This window comes from Monodon monoceros, unplaced genomic scaffold, assembly GCF_005190385.1.
Source record: "Monodon monoceros isolate NGI ecotype Baffin Bay Population unplaced genomic scaffold, NGI_Narwhal_1 Super_Scaffold_15, whole genome shotgun sequence".
NCBI lineage: Eukaryota > Metazoa > Chordata > Mammalia > Artiodactyla > Monodontidae > Monodon > Monodon monoceros.
In genome coordinates, this window is record NW_021703771.1 from 39856440 (window position 1) to 39882115 (window position 25676).

Here is a 25676-nt window from a genome sequence, read left to right on the forward strand (position 1 = left end):
GCTACATAAATTCTAGGCGTCAGAATGGCCGTGCATGCCGACAGTCATTTACCCTGTCCCTGGGCCCCCCAGTTCCTGCTGTCCTGCCCTTTCAGATGACCACGGCGTCTGTCAGCCCTCTCAGGTGGGCAAGGCCAGGGGCTGCTGAAAAAGGTCCCTTAAGAGGGTGTCCCAGACCACCCAGCCATGCATGCTGGCTCACGGTGCCCACTCCCCACTAGAGGACATGGGGAAGAAGACTTCCTAAGTGTCCTCTGAGAAGTTTTAAACAAGCAGAAGCCACTTAAACAATGAATGGTAGAATTAACATATAATTCATTCGTTCTCAAAGTATAGTCCCAAGGCCGCAGCATCAGCACGCCCTGGGAACTGGGTAGAAATACAAATTCTCAGGCCCTGCCCCACACCTACTGAATCAAAAATTGGAGGTGGGGCGCAGCAAACTCGGTCTCATCAAAGGCCCTCCAGGGGAGTCTGGTGCAGGCTGAAGTGTGAGCAGCACTAATATAATTATCTGAAGCTGTGATGAGAAATGACTGGTTCCCTTTACCTGAAAATCATAGAAACTGCTCAGTTTAAGTGCCTGCCTCAGAGAGTGTGTGTGAGTGGTCACTGCCTCAGACTTAATTCTACAGATGAGCTAAGTTATTTGAGGATGTGAGAATAAGAGTTATATTAGTCTGCTAGGGCAGCCATTACAAAATGGCACCAGGGACTGGGTGGCTTAAACAACAGACATTTTCTCTCTGATCTAGAGGTTGGAAGTCCAAGATCAAGGTGTCGGCAGATTTGGTTTCTCCTGAGGCATCTCTCCTTGGCTTGCAGGTAGCCGCCCTCTTGCTGCCTCTGCAGAATGGTCACCCCTCCATACATGCATGCCCCTGGCATTTCGCTATGCATCCTCATGGCCTCATCTTATAAGGGCACCATGTTGGATTAGGGCCCACCCTAACAGCCTCATTTTAACTTAATCACCTCTTTAAACCCAATCTCCAAATACTGTAACATTCTGAGGTACAGGAGGTTAAGAATTCAATGTATAAATTTGGGGGGATACATTTCAGTCAGAACAAGAGTCTTCTCAAAATGGACCGTTCTATCAGTTTTCACCAGTCCTCTCTGAAACACTTTCCCAGGGCGTGTGGGACCAAGGAGAGGATGACTGGATTCTCTTTCCTTCTCCTTGGCTCCCTCATCCCCTCACACTGCTTCAGGCCTGTCCACTACAGGCCCAAAGACCCCTGGGAAGGACAGCCATGCCATCGGCTGAGAAGCAGACAGGAAGAGGAGGAAACGGAGGGGGAAGGGGAAAGAAGAAGGGAGAAGAAGAGACTGAAAAAAAAGAAAGGAGGACAAAGGGTGAAAGCATTAATGAGCTCTGCAGGGAGAGGCCTACCTGCCTTTGTTTCCAGAATCAGAGATTCTAACCCCACCCAATTTGGAAGGCCAACCAGGGAGCCAGACCAAATCTATATCCCTTATGAACTGGGTGGTCTTGGGTCAGCCATTTACACCCTTGATATCTCTGCTCATTCATTTATTGTCTGGTTCATTCGTTTGTTCACTAGTTTATTCGATCGTCCATCCTACAGAATAAGAATTGGCTTTAGACACTGTCCTAGGTATTATTCCTTGTTGGTCAAATGGGAATAATAATCCCAATTTGCAGAGTTGTTAGGAGGATATGAGACAAACACCTAGCAGAGTGTCTAACCTTTTCGTGACTGGTTTGTGACTCTCTCCTCACGTGAATGTAAGCCCTTGAGGATAGGGACGTGGTGTGTGTTTGTTCTCTCTGTCTCCCCGCACCTGGAGAGTGACTGGTGCTCAATGGACATTTGAGGAAGGAAAGAAACTTGGGATGAGGTGGGGAGAGAAGAAAGTGAGGCAAGCACGGCACGCTGAGTGCCCACTACCATTGCTTCTACCTCTTGGGATGGCCCAGATCCTGAGGAGTCCTGAGGACAGAGTCACGTTAGCACCAGATCTTGGAACCTCACCACTTCCCTCCTTCCTCAGCAAGGCTTCTGGGAACAGAAGGCTATACTTCTGAAGACATGAGGGATCCCAGGTCAGCTGTAGACCAGTCCACAAAGCAACTGAATTTGTCACCAGTGAAGCCCATTAACAATTCCCGGGAAATAAAAATAGAATCTGGGTAATAAAATAAAGTCTAACCTTTTTTCTTTTCCTTTGCGCTTGTCCAGTTTCATTCGAAGTGCACCCGACTCTTCAGACCAGAGATCCTAGTGTGAAACTGCGGCGCCCAACACCTCAGCTCGACAGGCCGTGTGCGCGAGGGCTACGCTCGACACTGCAATCCAAGATGGCGGCAGGGGCGGGCAGCGCGCAGAGACGCTGCGCCCCGCACGGCGATCAGGATCTGCGGCCGGCCGTGAGCATTGCAGCTGCGTGAGAACTCCGCCCCCTCCCTCCCCCCACCCCACTGACGCAGATGAGAACGCTACTGAGCAGCCCACAGCCTGTGGGAAGAGCATGTGCTCTAAATCGGTAGCTCGCACCTCTCTGTCCTCCGATCAAAGAAGAAAGCTTTCCGTTGCTTCTGAACCAAACTTGGTCTCATTCTATTGGCTCAAACGACACTGAGCAGGAGAATCCTTGTTGAGGACTGACTCTGGTGGGTCCATGACAAAATTTCTGTTTGACGCTCTTGCAACTTCACCCCCGCTTCCTATACCCCTTACTCCTGATGCCCACAGGCTGCTGGGGCCCCGCACGCTGAGGGAAAAAGGGAGAGGGTGAGGTCAGAGCTCTGAACTCTCCCACACTATCCCCTTTGCACTTGCCAAGGCTCGTGTCCCTTCTGATAATTCCAGACATCTGGCCTGTGGAATGAGCTGAAGAACAAATTCTCACCGTGGCGTAAGAGACATGGTAGGATGGTGTGTTACCCCTCCCAAGGGTCCTTGCCCTGCCGCCGGGCTTGTGCTTTAAGCCACAGACAGTAATTACAGAAAGTTAGCACTGGGAGGGATCTTTTTTTTTTTTAATTAATTTATTTATTTTTGGCTGTATTGGGTCCCCGTTTCTGTGCGAGGGCTTTCTCCAGTTGCAGCGAGTGGGGGCCACTCTTCATCACGGTGCACGGACCTCTCACTATCACGGCCTCTCCTGTTGCTGAGCATAGACTCCAGACGCGCAGGCTCAGTAGTTGTGGCTCACGGGCCCTCTCCTGTTGCTCCGCGGCATGTGGGATCCTCCCAGATCAGGGCTCGAACCCGTGTCCCCCGCATTGGCAGGCAGACTCTCAACCACTGCACCACCAGGGAAGCCCCGGGAGGGAGGGATCTTACAGACCAGCCAGCCCAACCCTTCATCTCCAACAGCCAATTGCAGCCCCACAAAAACATAAAACCTAATACTGAGCCCCTGAACAGAATGTCTCTTTGTGACTCCCTGAACCCCAATTTCTGAATAAGCCAGGCTGTTGGTGCTGACATACATTTTTGGCTTGGCAGAGACAAGTGAAGAAATTCTCTGTTCCATCTCGTTTCCTTCTCAGTGTCCTCAGATACTGCCAGGTATTGTCCTATTCTCACCTCTAATTTGACAAGAATTAATTTCCTGATACCTGCGGCTCTCCCGAGAAACCAGTCCCACGACCAGAGCCGTCAGGCTGGACCGCCGTGACACCAGCCCACCCAAGACCTTAGACCCCCAACTCCCCTCCTCTCACACACACTTCCTTTGGACTGTAAGAGAAAACAGAGTTTGCCTTCCTTCTTCTTCGGGCAGAAATTGCCATAATGGGGAGACAGCCCCTTCCAAAGCTGTTTTTATCATTCAAAATTTGAGAGCCTGTGTTTCCTGCATCTTAGCAAAGGAGGTGGGGAGTTAAAAGGCAGGTCCTGGCCTTCTCTGTCCTGGGCCCCAGGCTAAACGGAGAGCTGTCCCAGCACAGAGGGAGCCACGCTAGGCCTGTGCCTGCAACATGCATCCCCAGCACAGAAGCTAAACACAGAGCCGAGACAGGAAGAGTCTCTGCTTCATTTCCACAAACTCAGCAGCAGCAGAAGTGGACTAATGCTGAGGTGAATGAACGCCTTTCTTCAAGGTTCTGTGTAGGGTCCTAGCAATGCATTCATACATCATGTTTTTGTAAACTGTGTAGATATTTTATAACCTCAGTGAAGACTTTCCCTTCTGCCATCCCCTCCAACATACTCTTGTAGAGTGATGGAGACATTCTGGGCATGAGTTAAGGAGAAACAGAGTAAGGAATATGGGTTTCATGGGACATTTTGTGGTCCACAGTTATTTCCATGTCTTGTTAGATTATTGCTAGCCACCCTGAGGAAGGGCTTCCAGGAAATCTTCCACTGCCCACTGGGCATTCTCCTCTGCCCTCCTGACACAAATGTGCAAGGCCAGGGGCTGTGTAGCAATGCGAGCACACACTGGAAGAGTGGGGTATTGAAGGAGAATCAAGGTCTGGAATGTATGAAGCCAAAGGCAAGTCTGTGGAAAATTCATCCACTTCTTACAGCTCACATATGAAAGAAATTTGATAGCAGTTTTCAAACATCTGACAACAAGCCTAAACATTTACATGGCATTGCCAATGAAAAGTTGTGAAGCTGGAAGAAAGTTTGCTAAAATGTAATAAGAAAAAATAGTCCAGGTTTGATCAGCCAAGTCAGAGGAAAGATGAAGTATCTTTCTCTTCTCTCCATTAAAAATATACTACACTGGGCTTCCCTGGTGGCGCAGTGGTTGAGAGTCCGCCTGCCGATGCAGGGGACACGGGTTCGTGCCCCGGTCCGAGAAGATCCCACATGCCGCGGAGCGGCTGGGCCCGTGAGCCATGGCCGCTGAGCCTGCGCGTCCGGAGCCAGTGCCCCGCAACGGGAGAGGCCACAGCAGTGAGAGGCCCGCGTACCGCAAAAAAAAAAAAAAAAAAAAAAAAAAAAAAAATATATATATATATATATATATATATATATATCTACACTACACTGAGAGTTAAATAACTGTAAGAATCAGGGACAAATAATTATAAGCCTTTATTTTATTAACCCAGAAAAACTACAAGTAATGACTTTCTCTATTCAGCTAACAACTTGGCTTATGGTTTATTTCTGAAGGAGAGATCATAAAGAAGATTGTTTAATGACTGTAAATCAATGTTCAAGAGAATTCACTTACTCATTCAACAAACATTCACACACCACCTACTATGTTCTGCTGTATTCAATACAATTTTACAATAGTGAAAAAGAAAAAAAAAACTACAAAATCATTGTCATATGAAGAGGTGATCAAAGAGTATGCAAGGAAAAGATAAATAAATAAATGAAGGGAATAAAGCATTATAAGGGTGTTTCAAAGTTAATTAAAATAGCATATTGTTGGGCTTCCCTGGTGGCACAGTGGTTAAGAATCCACCTGCCAATGCAGGGGACATGAGTTCGATCCCTGGTCTGGGAAGATCTCACATGCTGCAGAGCAACTAAACCTGTGCGCCAAGACTGCTGAGCCTGCGCTCTAGAGCCTGCGAGCCACAACTACCAAGCCTGCGTGCCACAACTACTGAAGCCTGCGCGCCTATAGCCCGTGCTCCACAACAAGAGAAGCCACCACATTGAGTAGCCCCCACTCACCGCAACTAGAGAAAGCCCACGCACAGCAACGAAGACCCAACACAGCCAAAAATAAATAAATTTTAAAAATTAATTTTTTAAAAAACGTTAAAAAATAAATAAATAAAATAGCATATTGTTTGAATTTTATAATGTTTGTGTTATATTTGATTTTTTTGTGTTTTCTCATTATAAATACTTTTATACCTAACTTTGTAATGTGTGTTTTTGTTTTTAAGAGGACCTCCAAAACTATGTAAACTTCATGCCCCAGATAACCTGGATGGAGCCCTGTCAGGGAGTCACTAAGGAAATAATTTGAACCTACTATAAAGAAGTCAACCATGTAAGGACAACAATGACATTCTCCCTGCGGCAACCCTAAACAGCTATGCCATATAAATAAGGCAACTGAGCACAGAGATGCTTTGGGTTCATAAGGAATAGAGAGTTACATGGTTAAAGGAAATGTTCTCACTTGGGGGTAGATAATGCACATTAACTTGTGCGTTGGTGCAATGTGAGTTGATACAATGTGAGTTGTGAGTCGGTAGTTGGGACTTCAAAAGGAAGGCAAGCCCCAGTGTCAAGTGAACTCTGCCCCTGGTTCTGGAAGACTGGAGCTGGGCTGTCCCTGATGGGAACAGGGAATTGTGTCCCCCTGCAAGGATGCATCAGAGAACTGGGGCTTCCCCTGACCTCACTCAGAGGAGGGGAAGACTCACATCTCTGGGATGAATCTCCTGCCCACTAGTCTGAGCCTTATAATGTGCTTTTAATTTATAAAGTGCTTTTAATCTCCTGAGTCTACCTTGAGAGCTCATTGTTATTGACTTTGGTTTTTTCCCTTTCTTTTCAAGTTATTTTATGTTTGGAGAAATGAAACATCAACAAAAAATCAACATGCTTCTGTAGGGTGGAGGGTGGCTAGAGCCCAGGCTTGTGCTGGAGGAGGACTGGGACTTTCACGGGGCCCTGAGGAAGGTTCAACGTGACAAATGTAACCAGTGCAACTAGCATCCAAACCCAAGAAGCCTAACTTCCGACTCTGCACCAGGGAGTGTGTGTTCCTAACAGCCTCCCTCACCTATCTGGCCTTCCATATGCATCACTTCTGGTACATATTTTCTGTGGAAGAGAATGCTAGGTGTATGCCATTATTCATTCTTGCCATCTTATAAAAGAATAGAATTTTAGGCAGTTCCCACTGTATGCCCAGCCTCCCTTGCAGCTAGGCACAGCCATGTGCCTAAGTGCTGACCACAGTCACGTAAGATGAAATAATGGGAACAAATTCCAGATGGTGCCCTCGAAGGGAAGGAGACTGCTTTCCCCTTCCCCTTCTCTCTTGCCCAAAGCTGGAACGCAGACCTGGTCATTGGTGGTAGAGCAGCTTACATCACAAGATGGAAGCTGGGTTTTGAGGGTGGCAGTGCGCTGAGATGAAAGGAGCCTGGTGTCCACCACCATGGAGCCACCACACAGCCCTGGACTGTGACGTAAGAGAAATAAACTTCTAGCTTGTTTTGTCCACGCTTGTTCCAGCCTTTGCTGCAACACCCAAACTTGCATCCTATAGTATCCTTTCCGCCAGGCAGTGTAATACAACTGGTTAGAGCCAGCCTCTGGAGTTAGACAGATCTGGGTTCAAATCCTGGCTCCATCACAGAGGATGGCTCTGGTTCTTTTCTGGTAATTGCTATTCATCTTCTTTGACAGCCACTTTGTAGACCTTCCTAAGGGACAATTATTCATACGCCATATATACTCAGCACAGTATGAGCTCGATGGTTGAGCCCAAAGACTCATACTGTTGGGCTCAAATCCTAGATCCATATGTTCCAACTATATTACCTTGAGCAGGTTACTTAACCTTTCTGTGCCTCAATTTCCCCATATGTAAATGAGGATACTAATAGTGCCTCCCTCATAGGATTTGGTGAGAGGTAAGAGAGATGACAGCTACCCACTATGAATGCAGAGCAGACCCAGCTTCCTAAGACTTAAAGATCCCTGGCACAGGACCTGGTATATGATAAGCATTCAATGAATGTTAGCTGTTGCCGCTGCTTATTATTGTTTTTATTATCCCCAGGCTGAGCACAGAGCTTGGTGCCTAAGAGGTAAATGCTTTCAAAAGGATGAATGAATGAAGATCTAAACCATATTCTGTGGAGTGGAATAAGTCACAAAATAAACCAAATACCAAGGTGAGGTGTTTTACCCCAGATTGATCGCTGCCCATCGGTGTCTGTCAGAGACACCTCAGTCTGCAAACCCTCACAAGAGCCCCTCAAGCTTGAAATGAAGGGTTTCAGTGTTGTTTACGCTAAATCAAAGCTTAGACTATGGCTCCCCATGGATCTTGTCGATAGCGGGGATCTCGTACAGCCCTGGGGGATTGTCCACGAAACGCAGATGTCCAGGCCACTTTTACTCTGGGTATTGACCCCTGCTATTTGGTGCAACCATAAGAATCTGTGATTCTTATTCAAAAAAGGTGAGTGTAATTCTCACCAGTGATGAAGCTGCAGTAAACTATCTCAGTCCAGGTGTTCATGAGGAGCTGACCCTGGGTGGGGCATCACTTCTGGTACAGCCCTGCTTGGGCACCAGAAGCCAACTCCACAGAGTTCCTCCTCCAACAGACAACACCACGGTTTCTAAAGAAACAGGGACTGACTTGAATGAGGCAGTTGGCCTGGACTCCGCAAGGCCTGAAGGTCTCTGCTCAGAGAGCTGGAGTCGACCAGAGGCAGAGCACAGAATCAGACCCCTGGGTTTGCCGTTCACATTCTGGATCCATTACTAGTTATATGGTCAAATTTCTCTCTCTGAAACTTGATGTTCTCATCTGTCAAATGGATATAATAACGGTATCTACCTCACCGGTGGTTGTAAGAAGTCAATTAAACAATGTGAAAAGCGTATAACAATGCCTGGCACATAGTAAGGCCACAATAAATGTTTACGATTATTCTTGCTGTTTTTAGTTTTTGGCTGGGGCGCACAGCGAGACGCAGTGGTCTGTGGGTTGTGGTGTGGTTTGCCCTCCTTCCTGCTTCTGCGCCTGACCCAGGCCATCCCTCCAGCCCAATGACTCTGCTGGCTCCATCCTGACCACCAGACAGTGGCCCCACTGGACCAGCTGTCACTGGGAACACATCCCCAAATCTCACCTCCTGCCTCAGGTATGCCCTGCTGTGGTTTTAAGTTAAAAGCAAATGGAAAAGAGATATTTCAAAGCATTTTATAAATTACACTTGAAGTAACAATCCAGTTGGGCCCAGCCTGGTCAGCACTGTTTTTCTCTTTTCTCCTCAATTCTTTCCCCTCAGAGACCTGAGGGCAGATTGTTCTGGAGGAGGGGACTTTGCCAGGTGACCCCTCTATTACAGTGTGGGCAGGTTGGTGCAGGGGGCCCCCGGGGGCACTGCCAGGCGCTAGCTCATCCACGAAGGCTGCCAGCTTTTCTAAAGTTCTTTATCAGTGTTTAACCCAGAGGTCCGTCCAGGAACAGTATTCCTCCTCTTAGCCGGCCAACAGGATTGTATAAGGCAGGGAAATACTGCCACCTGTTGGTCATCCAGAATCCCTGTTTGAGCACAAACATTTCCCTGTACACCCACTTTGTAAATATTACTCTAGCCTTTTACTCGTGCTAGATACTTAGAAAATTCAATATCTTATGTTTCTGCCCAATGTGTCCATTTTACACAAATAGACCTAAAAATTAGTAAATAGACTTAAAAATGGCCTGTCAATACCAGCTCCCTATTCTCAAAATCACCTCTGCATAACCAGGTGTCCATTTCATATACAGTCATCTACAGTTGGGCTCCAACACCGCCTGCATCCACGGGTTCTGCATCCCACAGCAGGCAGACTGTGAGAGACTGGAGCAACTGCAGTATCCTCTGGAGGTCCTGGAACCAATGCTCAGCAGACACCGAGGGATGACAGTGCACTTATGAAAGTTTTGTAGGATCAGAGGAGTAAGGGAGTCTAGAAGTTCAAGTTCGGAATGGCTCTGTCCTTGTCTGGCCATTGATTAGCTGTGGGACTGGGCGAATGCCTTCCCCTCATAGGCGCTCTGGTGGGTGGGGTAAGCAGGGACTTCCAGCTCCAATACTATATGGTTCTGGGTACCTAATAACATGTAATGGGAAGGCACTGCAAGTGAATTTTCTGAACTAAGCATAACATCAAAAATTATATTGCAAAAATTCTATTTAAAAAAAATGAATAGAAAGAGTTCTCTTTGAGGCCTTCCCCAGTGGGTCATTACCACCCTGCAACAATTAATTGGGCCTGCAGAAAAGAGGCGCCTCCAAGCAAGAGAATGACTGTGGAAATGGCTGTGTGTCCATTCTCCCCGCGTTTGTCTGAATGGTTCCCCTCTCGACCTTTCAAACAGAGAGTGGGGTGTGCTCAAACCACCCTTGGCTGCCGCCGCCACTAGGAGTCCAGATCCCCCAAAGAGCGCAGCAACTGGGGCTTCCCCACATGGGGAACCCCTGGGGTCATCAGCCAGAGACTGGCAGTAAGGGATCCCTCCTTACTGCCCAGGACACCTGTGTACAGGGCCCTGGGGCTTTGAGGGTTTGTGGCACAAGTTAGGACTTTTTCTCACACCCGGTAAACACAGGACATTGCAGGTTGGACAGTCAGCCTCAGAAATGGAAGAACAAAGGGGTTTCAGAGGTACATGTACAGTCCTGATTTGTCACATCTTCAAATAAAAATTTGTTACACATTTGCTAAAATAAAAAAATCAGTTATAAATTACAGTAATAAAAAGAACCTTACCCCGTAAAATTTTCAAAATACTACTACTCTCGTTAAACACATCTGTTAGTTTTTAAATGTGCTTACTTATTTCAACTAATTCATCCTCAGATGTCCTATCTCAGAATTGGGCTTGGGTTAGTCTGTGCCTCAGACTCCAGTGTTTCCAATCATTAGAATAGCTTGTCAGCCACACCTGCCAACAGCAAATCTCTTTCCTCAGTTAAGCCCCACCCAGTGATGACCTGAGGATTTGAGGCATAACCTCCCCAGATGAGAGTCTCTGTTTCACAGTTCCCACCTTGTCTCTCTAAGTCCCTGTTAAGTAACTTTTGTAGCCCTCAGAGCAGTGGTAGGCTGGTAAATGTTGAATAGCCACAGCACCCACCCGCTGGGGCCAGGAAGCCCTGATCTGTAGTGTTTGCCAATTTCCATGGTGTAAATGCTCCTGCTGTGGCCAGTTTCAAGCGACTGTGATGTGACTGAGCACGGAGTTGAGAAGAAAAGTGCACAACTGGCAAGCGCCAGCCCCATCCCACCCCGACCCAGCACATCTCTGCAAAGTGAACTCACGTTCAGAGCCGATGATTTCTGAAAGACACGCTTTCCCTACATGTTTGTATACAGAGCAGAAAATAGTATCTCTCAAACAAAACATTATTGTGGTAATCTGCAAAAACGTCGATACACAGTTGTTTTTTTCACACACATGCCCCTGAGAAAGCCTTGGGAGAGTCTCCCCAGTTCTTGCGGATGCAGAAAGCAACAGTGTAGGTAGGAGGAAAGGGAGCCGCGTATTTCATGACTGCAAAATCAGGAAAGTGAGAGAAAAGTCTGGGAAGGAGGACTAGACACAAGGAAACAGGATATGCGCGGGTTATGGTTGAAAGAGGAGCTGGGTAGCAGTCCATCTCAAACTGAAATCTCTCCTCGGGGCCGAGCCCTCGCGGAGAAGTAAGCTGAATGCCGGATGCATGAATAGCAGCCCAACCCGTAGTCCCCGTGAGTCCCCCTCAGCACCCATCAAACCTTAGTGTGACTTGAGAGAGCTCCCACTTCAGGGAAATGAGATATGCAGCAGGGTCCCAGGGAACCCGCGAAAAGACGAACATCAACCTCATTCACACCCGGCTAAGGGGTCAGCACAGCCGACGGTGTACTGGGCTCAAGTCTTCACATGCTATTAAAGCTTAGTGGGAGACGACCAGCCCCAGAAAAAGTCGAGAGGAAGCAAACGTGTGTTTTCCTTCTTCCATCCTAATCCTCTCTCTTCCTCTCCCCGTTTGTCCGGCTGCTGCCTGCCTTCCAACGAATCCACACACGCAAGAGGATTGGCCAGTCTGCTTCAACTAAGAATTCCCTTCAAAAAGCAATTTGCATTTTACTAATGGATCCAGGGAGACAGAAAGGCCTTCAAGAAATCAGCAGTCAGTGCAGGCGGGTCAGGGTGGAGGCTGTTCTGTCTTCCTGGGAGGCCGGGGCTTGGTCCCAAACAGGAGTCTTAAGAGGTCAAGGCTGAGGTAATTAAAACAGAAGTCAAACACATTGATGTTCATATAAATGGTGAGCACCTTCTGCGGAGGACTAAATGAGAGTAAACGAGTTTACATTTTAGCATGAACTATATAATGGATATAAGAAAAAAAAAAACACTACAGATGACAGTATTTTAGATGATTTATCACATCAGTCGTTGACTTGGTGATTTTCCTTTCTTTCCGTCTTAGATGCTGTATATTTTTTAGATTTATTTTTTAAGTTAAACTGATTAACATATAATTTTGCTTTTAGAATTATCCTTTAAACTTCATTACATGAGATATCCTGAGGCATCGTGGGAACAATTTGGAAGTGATAGTGGGTTTTTTTAAATCTTTGCACAAAGCAAATTAATCAAAATTGACATGATTAAGCAGAAACTTCTCCAGCAATGTGTCTATTAAAATGACCTCTACCCAGGTGATTATGAGTTCTACATACTTTCTATTTGCTTATTTGTTCATTTGTTTTTAAAAGTTTATTCCTTTTTCCTCATGTCTCACACTCATTCTCCCATCACGTTCACATAAGCAGACATTCCAATATTTTTCATGTATGTATTTTTGCATATCTGTATTCCTATAAATTTTATGTTGTTGTTTTGTATACTTGGACTTTTGAGTGATATTGTGTTGTGTACCACACTCTTTGTTACTTTTTTCCCTGAGCATTGTGATTTCTATATTCATCCAACTTGCTCTCTCGTAGTGACCTGGATGAGTACAACTGCTGCAAAGTAACCCAGGCAGTGCCCCATCACATTTTACCTCTGCTCTCCTTGTAAGGGACACTGAGTTCATTTCCAACACTTGGCCACCACAAACAATACTGTAACGAGCAATCTCCTCATGGACCTGGTGAGAGTTTCTTTGAGATAAACACCCAGGAGAGAACTGTTGAGTCATAGGGGATGCATATACTAAATTTTTCTAAGTAGGACCAGAAACCTTCTTTGTGTTCTTTCCAGAAAGAATGAACCAGTCATTCCTTCTGTTGAGTGGTGAATAAGGTTTCCTACATTCTTACAAATATCTGGCATTATCCAACTTCATATTTTTGCCGGGCTAATTAGTCTAAATTAATATCTCGTTTTCATTTGCATTGATTACTAATTATTTGAAGCTTCACTTCCTATACATGGCCCAGTGTTATATGATTAGCTTCTGGGCTGGCTATGAATGTCCTATTCCTATCCTTTTCCCATTTTTCTACTGGGGCTTGTCTTTTTTTTTCCCAAAAGTTTCTCATATGGTCTAAATATTAATCCCAGGTTTAACTTAAATTTTGAAAATGTTTCCTCTTGTCCTACCTTCTCTCCATTAACTTTGTTTTTCACTGAAAAATAACATTTAATTTTTAGTTAATCCAATTCATTTATTTGTTGTTTGTTATTTTTGCAATGTGATTTGTGCTTTTAAAGATATGCTTAAAAAGTCTTTCCCTGCTTCTGGATCACAAAGATACTCCTGTATTATCTTGGATTAACCTTATAATTTTATCTTTCATATTTTCATTTTTAGTTTATCTCTAGTCCACCAGTGATACGGCATTGTGTAGGATCCAGTTTTATTCTTCTCTATAAAGTGAACCAGATCTCCAAACATGTTTTTACTAAACAGTCTGTCCTTTGCCTAGGATTGTCACCTCTATCCTGTAGTTTCCACATATACTTGGATTTGTCCCTGAGCTCTCCATTCTGTTCCATTGATCTATTTGTTCTTACTCCAAAACTAAACTTAAAAAAATAATAATTTCGTTTTGTAGTATGTCAGTATCTAGTAGGATTAGCCCCCCTCCCTATCTTTACTCTTCTTTTTTAAGACTGATTAGCCATGAATTTTTATTTCTTCATATAAATGTTAAAGTTAACCAAATTCCTCAAAAAACTTCAGCTGGAATGTTGATTGAAATCGCATTTGATTTATAGCTTACTTTGAGGAAGAATTGACATCTTTATAATACCACATCACAGCATTCAAGAGCATGGACTCTCTCTCCATTTACTGACATATTCTATGGTGTTTATAACAGTTTAAACGTGTTCTCTATAGAATTATCATGTAGTCTTGGTCAAGTGAATGCCTGGATACTTTACGTTTTTTTGTTTCTATTATGAGTGGTATCTTAATTCTAATTATATAGTGTAAGAGATGCCGTTTTTACAGCTTGATCTTTATTTAGTAATATGGCTAAATTTTTATTACTGCTAACAATTTATAATTTCTGTTTATTTTTCTAGAAAGATGATTATATCTACTGAAAACAATGAAAGTTTCAACTCTTCCCTTTCAGTCTTTAAAGAACATATATTTTTTTCCCCAATAGGTTGTTCAGGATCACGAGTCCTGTGAAAGATAGTATTAAGTAGTATTAATACTAATAGTAGCAGTAGTCATCATTGTCATCATCTTCGTCTTTTATTAGTATGTAAGGGATATTATTTTCATCCCTATCTGAAAGGAACTGTGTCTAAAGTTTCATCATTATGCATAAGTATATTTACTGTATGTAAGATTTTGGTATATAAGCTTTATCAATTCAAGGATGTTTACTTCTACTCGTAGTTTGATAAGAGTTTTTATCATAAATAAGTATTCTACTTGTAGTTTGATAAGAGTTTTTATCATAAATAGGTATTGATCCTTTTCAAAAGCTTTTTCTGCAAAGATTGAGGTAATTAAATAATTTTCCTTTATATGTGTGGAATGTGGGGAATTACACTGATTGATTTTCTGTTGTTGAGCCATCATTTTATTCCCGGGATAAACCTCACTTGATTTTGATGTATAATTTTTACAATAAACTGATGTTTTCTGTGAATATTTTACCCTCTGCTTATGTATCTACGTTCATCGTGAAATGAATCTATAATTTTCTTTCTCTTCTGTCTTTGCAATCAAGAGTATACTAAATTCATAAAATGAATGAGGCAGCTTTCATTTTTCCTATTTTGTGGTACAACTTGTATAAGATAGGAATATCTGTTCCTTGAAAGTTTGGTGAAATTCACCTATGAGACTGTATGAGCGTGGGATTTTTTGGAAGGTATGTCTTTGATGATCTTTTCAATTTGTTTAATACTTGATCTAGTTCAAGCTGTTTTTTCCTGTACCATTTTAACATTTCATATTTTTCTATGAATTCATTTCTTTCACCTAGGCCTTCAAATTTAGTGGCAGATACGTGTCCATGTGCTCTTCTAATCTTTCTGTTATAGTTATTTCCCTCTTTTTAATTCTGTATTTTTAAATTTATGCCTTGTCTTTTTTTATTTTTCCCCTTTCAGTCTTGTGAGAGATCTGTCTTGTTGGTACTAAAAAAAAATTTGTTAATCCTGTCAATCTTTTTTTGTTGTTCACTATTTTATTGAATTCTGCCCTTATAACTATTTCCTTCTTTCTTGTTTGCTTTATTGCTGTTTTCCAAATTCTCTTATTGATTGTTCACTTCATTTATTATTAATATTCCTTGTTTCCTGACAAATATATTTGAAGCTGTAAATGTTCCTGAAACTTTCAGTTGAATCCCACAATCTTAACGTGTAGTGTTCACTGTAGTCCTGGTATTTCTTAAAATTTCTTTATTATTTTCTCTGTAACGCAAATGTTGTTTAGTAGTATGTTATTTTGTTTCCTAACAAAAGGAATTATTTAGTTCTATTTATTTGTTTTCTTGTTAGTGTGCCTGAATGTATTCATTATTAATTTGTTGCCTAAAACATAATCTATTTTTGTAAATGTTCCATGTGTGCTTGAAATCTTTGTTTAATTTTATTGTTAAGTCTTTGATCGCTGCTTTTTCTTTCTTTTCCTTTTTTTGGGGGGTGGGCGTGTCTACTCGATCAGTCTTTCTCCAGTTACCATTGTAGGATCATCTATTTTTCTCTGTCATTCTCTGAAGCTTTTTTATTAGGTATATATATGCTCATAATGGACATATCTTTTTTTGTTGTTATTCCTTTTATACATATATCAACATAACATCTATCATCTATCCTCTGTGATATTTTTTGCCTTAAATTCCTATTTTGTAAGATATTAATATTGCTACTCTAATTTTCTTTTCACTCATAATTACCTGGTATATATTTTTTATCTAGTTTCATTGTCAACTTTCTGTATTTTGTTATAAATTCTGTAGATTCTTTTCACTCATAATTACCTGGTATATACTTTTTATCTACTTTCATTGTCAACTTTCTGTATATTGTCATAAATTTTGTAGACAACATACTGTCGTGTCATATTTTGTTTGTTTTTTAATCCACTCTGAGAGTCTCTGCCTTTGGTGAGTTTAACATTTTGCTGCTCTAGTTCCACTATCTCATTTATTTATTTCTTTTTTATAATCACCATGCTATACATTACATCCCCAGGATTTATTTATCTTATAGCTGGAAGTTTGTACCTTTGACCATCTTTACTCATTTTACCTGCCTCTGGCAATCACCAACCTGTTCTCTGTATCTATGAGTTTGTTTTTCTTTAGATTCCACATACAAATGAGATTATACAGTATTTGTCTTTCTCTGACTTACTTACTTAGCACAATGCTCTCAAGGTCCATCCATGTTGTTTTGCTCTACTCTCTCTTTCCTCTGTTCCTCAGTTCCACTGCATATATGAAGTTTTCCCAAATGCACTGCTGTCTACATATCCCCGCCTTACTTTACCATAATCTCATGTCCTCTTGGGCTCCCTCCCACTCTGCTCCCTACATCATGCTGATAGAATTTTAGTTCTGGGTTTTACGTGAGAGGGTTTTTTTCCTTCTGACACCAAATACGTGGAGTCTTTTCCAACACTATTTCTCCAACTCCCCAACACCACCGAGGTGCCCTACAGTTCAATTCTGACACTAACTACCCAGAGTTAGTCAGATTCCACAGGTTTAAGGACTTAGCCCTGGAGACTGCCCTCACTTCAGATGCTAGTTACAGGTCTTGGGTTTCTAGTTTACTCATGCTTCTGTCCAATTTGGCTACAAAGTCAGAGGTTTTCACAACCCTCACCCCAGGCTTGATAATTTGCTAGAATGACTCAGAATTCAGGAAAATACTATACTTACTATTACAGTTTATTATAAAGGTTATAAATAAACAGTCAGATGAAGGGGTATGCAGGACAAGGTCCAAAAGGGTCCTGAGCACAGGTCCCTGTGGAGTTGGAGTGCACCACCCTCCCAGCATGTGGATGTGTTCACCAGTTTGGACATTTCCCAGACCCCATCATTTTGGGGTTTTCAAGGAGGTTTCATTACATAGGCAAAATTGATGAAGCCATTGGCCACTGGTGATTAACTCCATCTTCAGCCACTCTTCCCTCTTGGAGGTTGGGGAGTAAGGTTGAAAGTTCCAAGCTTCTAATCAAGGCTTTTTCTTTCTGGCCACCAACCTCCATCCAGAAGCTATCTAGGGGCCTGACAGACCTTGCCTTATTAGTCAAAAGATGCTCTGTCACCTTATCACTCAGGAAATTCCAAGGGTTTTAGGAGCTCTGTGCCAGGAACTAGGGACAAAACCCAAATATCTTTCTTATACCACATTATGTAAATATATTTCCTTCAACCTTAGCTTTTAAGACAAAGATAAGCTTTACCAAGATATTTGATCACTCTCACTTCCTATAAATCTTGCTCCATCATTTGGATTTATTTCTTATTTAAATACTTCTTCCAAAAGTGTTTTTAATATGGGTCTTTTTTGTGGCAAAACTTCTAATGCTTTCTATGCCTGAGAATATTCTTATTATGTCCTTACATTTGATTAGCAGATTGTCTGGATATAGTAGTTTAATACCAGAAAATTTATCTTTATTTCTTCAAATATTGCCTTTTCGTGTTTTTATTTTCCTCTCTTTCTAGGACTCTATTCGTGTGGATGTAGACATTTCTCTATCTTCCATTTCTCTAAGCTTTATTTATTTTAAATATGTATTTTCTTCTCCTCTTACCCTTTTCTGTTGCATTCTGGGAGAATTTCTCAATCTGATCTTCTAAGTCACTAATTATTCTTTAGCTGTATCAACCCTACTGGTTATCCCTTCTATGGTGTTCTTTATTTTATTGCTTACTTTTTCCATACCTAGTAGTTCTACTTGGTTCTCTTTGGTGACTCTTTATTCTTATTAGTATCGCCCCTATTTCTTTAGGTGTACTTATAGTGCTTATTTTCAATTCTTGGTCCATCTGTTCAAATACTTCTGCCTGATGGCATATGTTGTGCAGCTTATTTATTTTTTTGGTAGTTGTATTTCTCCAGTCATTTTGGCCTCTGAGCTTGTGTTACTCCCCTCCCCTCATTTTATCTGTTAATATTTCCTCTACTTTATTTTTTTAATACATATCAGGAAACAGCCAAAGACATGAAACCAGGCCAGTTCCAGTGAATATGGGGAGAAAGGAGGGAATGGAGTTCCTCTGGGCTGCTGGCTTTCCGTCAGGCACCTCCTCTCGTCAAGATTTCATCTTTAAGTCTTTAGGATAAGGCAGGACTGGGAGGAGGTAGTCCCCTAACATGCTGTCCCCCATCCCTGGGGGTGTGGAGAGGGAGAGGTGAGGAATGACTCTCAGAGGTTAGCTGTTCAGTCCACACCTGTTTCCATCACTCTTCCCTCAGCAGGGCTGTTGTGCTGCCACGAATTTGCCCTGCAAATACCTGCACCAATAGTCCAGGCTACGAGCACAGAGAGTCAGGTCATGATTGTCATAAGGCTACTCCAGAGAGATGCAAGGACGGCCTTTTAAAGGCTTTTCTCCAACTGGTCTCTTCACTGCTGCCTCCGGGTCCTGCCACCCCAGGCTGCAGTACCCCCTCCATATATAAGAGTTTAAGACAACCTTCCCAGCAGCTTATTGAGGGTTTTGTTTGTTTCTTTGGTTGTTTTCGTTTGTTTTCCCAAATGCACATTTCCCTCTTGCTTCAATGTTAGCAAGCAGCCTGATCTAGTTTGCCATCTTGCTAGGAACCTAACAGTAAATATTTAATAAATGTTTGTAATTGATTAGCAAAGCTAACAATGACGTATGTCTTTCTCTCCAGGTTTTGTTGTTGTTTTTAAACAGGAAAAGCTTTTCAACTGGTTGCAAGGTTTAGGTATATCCCTGACAGAAGTGGACAGGAAAGAGAAAGGAACGGACTTCTCATTCTGTGCTCACTAGGTGTGGGCACTTGCTAGCTGCTAAACGTGTGAGATAGGTATGGAATGTACTCCACAAAATTTGTTTCATTTCTTTATTTCTCTAAATCAGATGACCACTCTGGGCTCCCACCCAGATGGCTAGTGGAAAAGTCAATCTCAGTGATGGCGGGAGCTTCCCCTCCTTAGGGTGATACAAAAGTCCCAAGGGAATGAGTCTTCAGCAGCCTAGAGCGTTCTGGAAAGGGCATCTACTTTTCAATTCCTGCTAGCGTCTCTTGGGGGACTCTGTGTAGTCTTTGGAAAGAGGCAGTTCTGCTGCTTCTCTGCCAGGCACCAGTCCAGGAGGTCTTTTCTGAGATTTCCAAAGCAACAACTAAAAATGTACACTCTCCCTCTTCTCAAATGCACATCACTTTCTGGGGGCTAAATAGAAGTGGAATGAGACCCACCTTCACAGGTCAGAATCCACATTCACTGATCTTCTCTCAGTTGTAGGGAATTTCTCTCCACTTCCATTTAAAATCAGGACCATTTCCATCTCCTTATCTTCAAATGCGCCTCATCCCCTCTGGGCTGGGACCATCCAGCCTGCTGACCCTAAATGAGTTTGAAACACAAAAGCTTTCTCTCTCCCCTCTGGGGTGTTGAATTTCAGGATGGCAGCTGAGAACTTTAATGACACAATGCTACTTTTTCCAAGGATGAGGCTGGGGAAAGATGAACCAGTTAGGTTTTGTTTATTTATGTTTCTTACCTTATTATATAGATGTTATGTCAACACCTTCAGCAGTTGCTGCAGCTCACTGCCCAGGTCCTCCTCACCTGGTAGGGAGGGCAGGGCAGTTTGGGGTCACTTTCCTTACCACAGTGTCCAGAGGCTGGCTGATGTGGGATTCAGGTGACATATGAAGGCCTGGTCCCCTTGACTCAAGGTGGCACAACTCTGAAAGGCCATTTGTTGGAGCTGCCTGTGAAACCAGCTGAGGCCTTGTGGCTAATTGTCCCAATTTGTCTCCCTGCCCACCCTGCTTCCTTGCCTTTCCCTCCACATGTTGGCCCATGAAAGCATTCTCCCAGGAACTTCCTGTACACAGATCTCTGCTTCAAAGACTGTCTCCTAAGATAAGCCCCAAGAAAGAGACATTTATTCACACTTTATAGGTGTGGAAACAGGCTCTGGGAGCTTAAGTAACTTGGTCAGATAGTAAACTTGATATTTGATTACAAAATCTGTCTGATTCCCAAACCTTTGGACATTTTTTGTCCAGTGAGGGCAGGACTGTGGAGTAATAACACTCATTCAACTGTTCTTCCCATGTCCTCCCTACCAGGCACCATGCCCCAAACCTATAGCGACATTACACATGCACACATCTTTGCACCAGGGTTACCATCTCTTCCACGTCGAAAATTCCCAAAGAGAAGTGAGGAGCTGCAGCCCATGGAGATATGCTTCAAATGCCTTTGCAACTTCAGCAGCATTAGGCCAGGTTTTCGGGCTGGGAAAGAGGGCTCTGGCTGACAGGTCCTCCCCTCAGGGCTGAGGCTGTGCTTCCCCTGCAGAGTCCAGAAGAGGAGGGGACGCCAGCCAGGCTCCAGGAATGGCTGCACCGGGAGGTCTCCTTCACCTCCCCTGACGTCCACCTCTTCCATTCCTGAAGAGCTCAGGGCTGTGGGGGAGGGGGAGTGTGTGTGTGTGAGTGTGAGTGCGTGTGTGTGAGTGTGTGTGTGCGCGCGCACGCGCACTGGTTTTCAGATTCCAAGGCAGAGTCAGGAACTGCTGCATTCTTTAAGAACAAATGCCGGGGATGAGGGGAAGATGGCAGAAGAGTAAGACGCGGAGATCACCTTCCTCCCCACAGGTACACGAGAAATACATCTACACGTGGAATAACTCCTACAGAACAACTACTGAACGCTGGCAGAAGACCTCAGACCTCCCAAAAGGCAAGAAACTCCCCACATACCTGGGTAGGGCAAAAGAAAAAAGAACAAACAGAGACAAAAGAATAGGGACGGGACCTGCACCAGTGGGAGGGAGCTATGAAGGAGGAAAGGTTTCCACACACTAGGAAGCCCCTTTGTAGTCGGAGACTGTGGGTGGCGGAGGCAGAAAGCTTCAGAGCCGCGCAGGAGAGCACAGCAACAGGGGTGCGGAGGGCAAAGCGGAGGGATTCCCGCACAGAGGATCGGTGCCGACCGGCACTCACCAGCCCGAGAGGCTTGTCAGCTCACCAGCCGGGGCGGGCGGGGCTGGGAGCTGAGGCTCAGGCTTTGGTCGGATCCCAGGGAGAGGACTGGGGTTGGCGGCGTGAACACAGCCTGCACAGGGTTAGTGCACCACGGCTAGCCGGGAGGGAGTCCGGGGAAAAGTCTGGACCTGCCGAAGAGGTAAGAGACTTTTTCTTCCCTCTTTGTTTCCTGGTGCGCGAGGAGAGGGGATTAAGAGCGCTGCTTAAAGGAGCTCCAGAGACGGGCGCGAGCCGCGGCTAAAAGCGTGGACCACAGAGACGGGCATGAGACGCTAAGGCTGCTGCTGCCGCCACCAAGAAGCCTGTGTGTGAGCACAGGTTACGATCCACACCCCCCTTCCGGGGAGCCTGGGCAGCCCGCCACTGTCAGGGTCCCATGATCCAGGGACAACTTCCCCGGGAGAACGCACGGCGCACCGCAGGCTGGTGCAAAGTCCTGCTGGCCTCTGCCGCTGCAGGCTTGCCCTTCACGCCGTGCCCGTCCCTCCCCCCGGCCTGAGTGAGCCAGAGCCCCCGCATCAGTGGCTCCTTTAACCCCGTCCTGTCTGAGCGAAGAAGAGACGCCCTCCGGCGACCTACACGCAGAGGTGGGTCCAAATCCAAAGCTGAACCCCGGGAGCTGTGTGAACAAAGAAGAGAAAGGGAAATCTCTCACAGCAGCCTCAGGAGCAGCAGATTAAATCTCCACAATCAACTTGATGTACCCTGCATCTGTGGAATACCTGAATAGACAGTGAATCATCCCAAATTGAGGAGGTGGACTTTGAGAGCAAGATTTATGATTTTTTCCCCTTTTCCTCTTTTTGTGTTTATGTGTATGCTTCTGTGTGAGATTTTGTCTGTATAGCTTTGCTTCCACCTTTTCTCCTAGGGTTGTATCCGTCCGTTTTTGTTTTTTTCTTAATAATTATTTTTTATTTTAATAACTTTTATTTTACTTTATCTTCTTTCTTTCTTTCATTCCTTCCTTCCCTCCTTTAGACAACGAATCATCCCAAACTGAGGAGGTGTACTTTGAGAACAAGATTTATGATTTTTTCCCCTTTTCCTCTTTTTGTGAGTGTGTATGTGTATGCTTCTGTGTGAGATTTTGTCTGTATAGCTTTGCTTCCATCATTTGTCCTAGGGTTCTATCCGTCCGTTTTTTTAAAAAAATTTTCTTTATTAATAATTATTTTTTATTTTAATAACTTTGTTATATATTATCTTACATTATTTTATTTTACTTTCACGTCTTTCTTTTTTCCTTCCTCCCTCCTTCCTTCCTTCCTCCCTCCCTCCCTCCTTTTTTCTTTCTTTTTTTCTTTCTTTCTTTCTACTTCTACTAATTCTTTCTTTCTACGTTTTCTCCCTTTTATTCTGAGCCATGTGGATGAAAGGCTCTTGGTGCTGCAGCCAGGAATCAGTGCTGGGCCTCTGAGGTGGGAGAGCCAACTTCAGGACACTGGTCCACAAGAGACCTCCCAGCTCCACGTAATATCAAATGGCAAAAACCTACCAGAGATCTCCATCTCAACACCAACACACAGCTTCACTCAACGACCAGCAAACTACAGTGCTGGACACCCTATCCCAAACAACTAGTAAGACAGGAACACAACACCACCCATTAGCAGAGAGGCTGCCTAAAATCATAATAAGTCCACAGACACCCCAAAACACACCACCAGACGTGGACCTGCCCATCAGAAAGACAAGATCCAGACTCATCCACCAGAACACAGGCACTAGTCCCCTCCACTAGGAAGCCTACACAACCCACTGAACCAACCTTAGGCACTGGGGACACACACGAAAAACAACGGGAACTACGAACCTGCAGCCTGTGAAAAGGAGACCCCAAACACAGTATGATAAGCAAAATGAGAAGACAAAGAATCACACAGCAGATGAAGGAGCAAGATAAAAACCCACCAGGCCTGACAAATGAAGAGGAAATAGGTAGTCTACCTGAAAAAGAATTCAGCATAATGATAGTAAAGATGATCCAAAATCTTGGAAATAGAATAGAGAAAATGCAAGAAACATTTAAATTATTATTAAACAATAAATGAAATTAAAAATACTCTAGAAGGAATCAATAGCAGAGTAACTGAGGCAGAAGAACGGATAAGTGACCTGGAAGATAAAATAGTGGAAATAACTACTGCAGAGCAGAAAAAAGAATGAAAAGAACTGAGGACAGTCTCAGAGACCTCTGGGACAACATTAAACACACCAACATTCGAATTATAGGGGTTCCAGAAGAAGAAGAGAAAAAGAAAGGGACTGAGAAAATATTTGAAGAGATTATAGTTGAAAACTTCCCTAATATGGGAAAGAAAATAGTTAATCAAGTCCAGGAAGCACAGAGAGTCCCATACAGGATAAATCCAAGGAGAAACACGCCAAGACACATATTGATCAAACTGTCAAAAATTAAATACAAAGAAAACATATTAAAAGCAGCAAGGGAAAAACAACAAATAACACACAAGGGAATCCCCATAAGGTTAACAGCTGATCTTTCAGCAGAAACTCTGCAAGCCAGAAGGGACTGGCAGGACATATTTAAAGTGATGAAGGAGAAAAACCTGCAACCAAGATTACTCTACACAGCAAGAATCTCATTCAGATTTGATGGAGAAATTAAAACCTTTACAGACAAGCAAAAGCTGAGAGAGTTCATCACCACTAAACCAGCTTTACAACAAATGCTAAAGGAACTTCTCTAGGCAAGAAACACAAGAGAAGGAAAAGACCTACAATTACAAACCCAAAACAATTAAGAAAATGAGAATAGGAACATACATATCGATAATTACCTTAAATGTAAATGGATTAAATGCTCCCACCAAAATATACAGATTGGCTGAATGGATAAAAAAACAAGACCCATATATTTGCTGTCTACAAGAGACCCAATTCAGACCTAGAGACACATACAGACTCAAAGTAAGGGGATGGAAAAAGATATTTCAGGCAAATGGAAATCAAAAGAAAGCTGGAGTAGCAATTCTCATATCAGACAAAATAGACTTTAAAATAAAGACCATTAGAAGAGACAAAGAAGGACACTACATAATGATCAAGGGAGCGATCCAAGAAGAAGATATAACAATTGTAAATATTTATGCACCCAACTTAGGAGCACCTCAATACATAAGGCAAATACTAACAGCCATAAAAGGGGAAATCGACAGTAACACATTCATAGTAGGGAACTTTAACACCCGACTTTCACCAATGGACAGATTATCCAAAATGAAAATAAGTAAGGAAACACAAGCTTTAAATGACACATTAAACAAGATGGACTTAATTGATAATTATAGGACATTCCATCCAAAAACAACAGAATACAAATTCTTCTCAAGTGCTCATGGAACATTCTCCAGGATAGATCATATCTTGGGTCACAAATCAAGCCTTGGTCAATTTAAGAAAATTGAAATTGTATGAAGTATCTTTTCCGACCACAATGCTATGAGACTAGATATCAATTACAGGAAAAGATCTGTAAAAACTACAAACAGATGGAGGCTAAACAATATACTATTTAATAACGAAGTGATCACTGAATAAATTAAAGAGGAAATCAAAAAATACCTAGAAACAAATGACAATGGAGACACGACAACCCAAAACCTATGGGATGCAGCAAAAGCAGTTCTAAGAGCGAAGTTTATAGCAATACAAGCCTACCTTAAGAAACAGGAAACATCTCGAATAAACAACCTAACCTTGCACATAAAGCAATTAGAGGAAGAAGAACAAAAAAACCCCAAAGTTAGCAGAAGGAAAGAAATCATAAAGATCAGATCAGAAATAAATGAAAAAGAAATGAAGGAAACAATAGCAAAGATCAATAAAACTAAAAGCTGGTTCCAAGAGAAGATAAACAAAATTGATAAACCATTAGCCAGACTCATCAAGAGAAAAAGGGAGAAGACTCAAATCAATAGAATTAGAAATGAAAAAGGAGAAGTAACAACTGACACTGCAGAAATAAAAAAAGATCATGAGAGATTACTACAAGCAACTCTATGCCAATAAAATGGACAACCTGGAAGAAATGGACAAATTCTTAGAAATGTACGACCTGCCAAGACTGAATCAGGAAGAAATAGAAAATATGAACAGACCAATCACAAGCACTGAAATTGAAACTGTGATTAAAAATCTTCCAACAAACAAAAGCCCAGGACCAGATGGCTTCACAGGCAAATTCTTTCAAACATTTAGAGAAGAGCTAACACCTATCCTTCTCAAACTCTTCCAAAATATAGCAGAGGGAGGAACACTCCCAAACTCATTCTACGAGGCCACCATCACCTTGATACCAAAACCAGACAAGGATGTCACAAAGAAAGAAAACT